The sequence below is a fragment of the Diabrotica undecimpunctata genome, chromosome 1 (assembly GCF_040954645.1).
Source record: "Diabrotica undecimpunctata isolate CICGRU chromosome 1, icDiaUnde3, whole genome shotgun sequence".
NCBI classification, from domain to species: domain Eukaryota; kingdom Metazoa; phylum Arthropoda; class Insecta; order Coleoptera; family Chrysomelidae; genus Diabrotica; species Diabrotica undecimpunctata.
In genome coordinates, this window is record NC_092803.1 from 142,575,603 (window position 1) to 142,580,988 (window position 5,386).

Here is a 5,386-nt window from a genome sequence, read left to right on the forward strand (position 1 = left end):
AAAATTGTCAGAAATTCTTAAATTGTTGACTCGTTATTAATGCAGAAACAACAAAAAAAAAAGAAGAAAAAGAAGAACAATGGTGTCATTTTTGATGCTGTCTTTAATTCAATGTCATTTCAATATTTACCAATTTACCTATTGTAAACATAGTACACAAAAAATAGTAGTTCAAGAGAAATATTACAGTGGAGATGTATATTTTGACGATTCCACTCGTACGTAATGGCGGCGGCGCTACAGTCACTCTAGGTGGGGGATGACATAGCGGGTGACGCATGTGCCGTGGAAGAATTAAAGTGGAGATTAGTGAAGATAATGAAGATATTGAAGAATGAACGCCATTGCAAATTTTATTTTGTTTTGTCTTTGTTGTAATCATCTTGAATTGTAAAAAAAGTTTTAAACATTGTTCCACGATCGTTAAAATGGAACAAAATAAAAGGGAACTAGTGTAGTATGACGGAAATACGTAAATTTATAGAATTTTCTCTGTGTATGTGGTGTAAAAGTGTAAATGCAATGCAATGTTTTGTAAGTACAGGTGATAAATGTAATTAAATTGTTTTCAGTATAAAACAGTACAATTTGTATGTTATAGTTCTCTTCAATCATTTTTGAAAAAAATCTTCTTTAATAATACTGTAGCGAGATTAAATAAAACGAGCGGTTCGAATTTATATACATATATTTATTTATATCTTTACAGTTCGGTAGTATCTTAACAACTAACTCTACTTCTAACATCGCGTCATATATATACCAAAAGTATTAAGTTCCAGAACATTCGGGAGTTGTCCCACCTCTAATTCGCCTACGTGACCTGTTGTTCTGTCTCTCACTCGATGGATCTCGAAGCTTCTCGAGGAGTATTAGAGATGCAATGCAACCGTTACCTGGGCCATCTCGAAAGCATGTTCGTAACACTGCTCCCCTCTTAAATCTGACCGTCCCGATCAGCAACTCTATATGTAGACACAGGATGGCGGAATCTACAGGACTCTCCAGCTCTGCATGAACCCTTTAGAAAGAAATAACAGTCTACTGACTTTGAAGGATACGATCTCATCGGGTTAATGCAACACACAGTAATTCGTACGCCGGTTTCTCGGAAGATCACTTCAAGCATGCTTCTGACAATCTTCCAGTCCAGATTATCTAGTGCATGGCCTATCTTGGGTAAGGCCAAATTCTTGATGTCGTAATTGCACACAATTTTCTTCAAATTAGTTAGAGCACGCCATATATCCTCGTAGCTTGCCCTGTCTGTATACGACTTCCTGGTCACCATATACAGCAAAGATCGAGAACCATCTTCTAATCTCATTACTCTTCCAATTTTAGGCTGCTGGTTTTTTAACTCGTCCAAACGACCGAATTTCTTATAAAATACGGATGAGATTCCTTTAGTCATCTCAAGATCTTGGGCAACACAGTGGGCTAGAGAGACGTTATGCGGAACACTAAAAAGATCCTGCTGAACTTCTGTGGTCACGCCGAATCTAGCACTCTTTCTCTCTGCGTAATTTGACATAAATTCATTAAAGCTTGGTCGCCGGTCATCTTTGGTCTCATGTTGAAGGGTTCGTGCTTCTTCTGTTTCATTTGAGCCAGCATATGGTGCAAGACGATTTATGTGAACTACTTTTGGTTTACCTTTCGGCAACTTCTTAATTCGGTATATAACGTCATTTATTTTCTTTTTAATTTCATATGGACCTTCCCATTGTCTTTGCAGTTTGTAAGACAAGCCTCGACGACGTTGTGGATTATAAAGCCAAACAAGATCACCTACTTCATAGCTTTCACTCTTGCATCGAGAATCATATCGATCTTTCATTCTGTCACTGGCTATCTGGACGTGTTGTCGGGCAAGTTCATGAATGTTGTTCATTCTTAACTTCAGACGGTCGACATAATCTTCGCTTGCAACATGTTCTTCGGAAGGTCTGCAGCCAAACTCTAGGTTTGGCTAGAGTTTGGCTCTAGCCAAAACACCGAATCGGCTAAAGAATTCTTTAACCAGTACCTCTACAACGGTAGCAGCTTCTTGATTTGGTATCGCATAAGCCTCAGTCCATTTCGTAAAATAATCCATGGCTACCAGGATATATTTATTTCCATCATTTGTCTCTGGAAGTGGACCTGCAATGTCGATTGCTACTCTTTCCATAGGACTACCAACATTGTACTGTCTCATGGGTGCCCTCTTTTTACCAGCTGGACCATTACTGGTTGCACACAGTTTACATTTCCGGCACCATCTTCTTACATCATCTTTACAGTTCACCCAATAGAACCGTTCTCGAACCTTTTGCAGAGTCTTCGTAATACCAAAGTGTCCACCTGATGAACCGTCATGCAACTGACGTAAAACTTCTGACACTTTACTTTTAGGTACAATCAACTGAAGCTTAGTTTCTGTACCATCATCGTTCTCAAAGGTTCTATACAGAAGATCATCTTTCAGCACTAGGCAATTCCATTGGCTCCAGTAACACTTGACTTCTGGACTACATGCACTAATGTCTTGCCAAGAAGGTCTTTCACTTCGACGATCATCTGCTTGAGCGTCTTGTAGCTGTTGAGTCTCACGGGGCAAAGTCGTTCTTCTAATTCAAGACAATGATTACGATTTGCACTGTATGCCCGTCTTGACTGAGCATCAGCATTTGAATGACTCTTTCCAGCCCTGTGTTCCATTTGTTCTAGCTTTCTGACTGTTGTATTATTTTCTTGCAATTTGCGGCGAATGGGACCTACGTCGCCATCATTCGAACATCTGGTTTCGTGTCTCTTCGGCATAATGTTACGAACTACTTTCCGTACGATTTCCTCCAGACGTTTCTCGTTTTGTTCGTTGCTCTCTTCAGAGGTTGGTACTCGATAGCTCCGTGAAACTTGACTAGCTGTTTCATGTTCCAAGGCAATAGCGAGCGCTTCATCTAAAACTTTCGGCCTTACTAGTCGTAAAGCTTTCTGTAGTTCACTGTCTCTTAACCCATTGACGAAGGCATCTACAGCAATTTCTTCCAAAATGTTGTCTGGTGCCTCTGGATATGCCAACAACGCTATACGAGCAATATCTGCTTCAAATTCTTGCAAACTCTCACTTGCTCGTTGGATTCTACTTCTTAGTTGCGCCTTGTAGACTTGTTGTAGATGGGCATCTCCATAACTTTTGTCTAGTCGGGTAAACAAGGTCTGGTAACATTTTTCTTGACCCTTAGGAATCGATCTTAGGATATCTGCAGCATCACCTCGTAAAGCAGCAGTCAAGGAAACAGCTTTTTCTTGTTCTGTCCAATGATTGGCTGTCGCAATAGCTTCGAATTGTCTAAGGTATATGGACCAAGAAGACTTTCCATCCAATGGTGGCAATTTGAATCTCATATTATGTGTCGTTTCGTCACTAGGTGATTCTTCTTTCACTACCGGATCTAAGGCTATTGTGTTAACTGGTGGTAGCACTTTTGTATTAGTTATCATGCTCTCTAACTGTTTAATCGTCTCTTCTACTTTATCGAATGTTCTTGTGACTTCTTCAAATTTGTCATTGTTTTGATTACATACTTCGTCGAATCTTCTAGACATATTTTCGAATTTCTCGTCGTTTTGTATAGCTATCTCTTTAATAGTTTGAGACGTTTCATTGAATCTTTCATCATTCTTTCGAGAAGATTCTTCAATCATTTGAGACGTTTCATCGAATCTCTTGGAAACAGTCTCGAATTTATCATCATTTTTTTTTAGAAGATTCTTCTATCATTTGAGACGTTTCATCGAATCTTTTGGAAACAGTCTCGAATTTATCATCATTTTTTTTTTAGAAGATTCTTCTATCATTTGAGACGTTTCATCGAATCTTTTGGAAACATTCTCGAATTTCCCATCAATTATTTTAGTTAAAACTGCTTCTTCTGCTGACTGGAACTGGAATGTCTCTGGGTCTTCTCCATTCTTGTTGAGAACAGTCTTCAGTCGTTCTTGGAGTATCTTCTTCGACCCGCTGCAGTCTTCATCGCGTTCTTCCAGTTGCTCACGCAACTGTTTTACCGAAAGTTCTACTAGCAGCATCTTTGGTCAGGCACACACGTACTTTTTTTAAATGTTCTTTCGTACAAAGGGCACTACCGAACTACGCGAATTTTCCCGACGAACAATACTTTTCAAAAGTTCAAAAGTCTTTTTAAAAAAATCACTGCTGAATTTATTTGCAAATCTCACACCGTAACACCACTGTAGCGAGATTAAATAAAACGAGCGGTTCGAATTTATATACATATATTTATTTATAACTTTACAGTTCGGTAGTATCTTAACAACTAACTCTACTTCTAACATCGCGTCATATATATACCAAAAGTATTAAGTTCCAGAACATTCGGGAGTTGTCCCACCTCTAATTCGCCTACGTGACCTGTTGTTCTGTCTCTCACTCGATGGATCTCGAAGCTTCTCGAGGAGTATTAGAGATGCAATGCAACCGTTACCTGGGCCATCTCGAAAGCATGTTCGTAACAATACTTTTTATATTGTATACATGTTTTACAAAAAATGTGTCTGTTTTTTTGTAAATCATTTCTGTTTACAGTCTTATATTTCCATTTTATTGTGAAACAAATAAAATTGTGTTTTCTATTTACTGGACTCATATGGAATCTTTAAAATTCTTTTGATTGTTTTACATTTATCTTCATCATCAAACATTTTTCATCTGCTCCTGAATGTAGGTCTCTCACAATTGCTACCATCTGTATCTACCTTGGTGCTGTTAAGTTTACAGAAATGATGTTTATACCCTTGTTGTTTTATTGTAATTTTTTTAAAATGTCTTATAGAACAAGGGTGAACAGTTTGGGAGAAATGGTGTGTCCTTGTCATACTCTCCATTGTAGTACATAGTTATATATTTTACTTTTATTTAAATAGTTACATATTTCACTTTAATTATATATAGTCACATATTGACCTTTTATTGTACATGGTTACATATTTTACTTTAATTATACATAGTTACATAATATGTTACTGTTATTTTACACATAAACATAGTTTATTTTTTATTTATATATGTTTGTGTAAAAAATACATTAGATAAATAATAAAGCTCCAACATATACACACATGCGCGCGCACACACACATACACACACACACACACACACACACACACACACACACACACACACACACACACATACACGCATGATATATAGTAGAGTTAGAATGGGAAGAAAGAAATAAAAGTAGACGAGTGGTGAGTTGATAGACAGAAAATTGTAACTAAGCTGGTAAAGAAATTCTAAAATACTCCGCCTAAGGATAAAAGCAAGAAATATGATGACACTTAAATTCAAAATTAAATCAAATAATTTATAAACGAT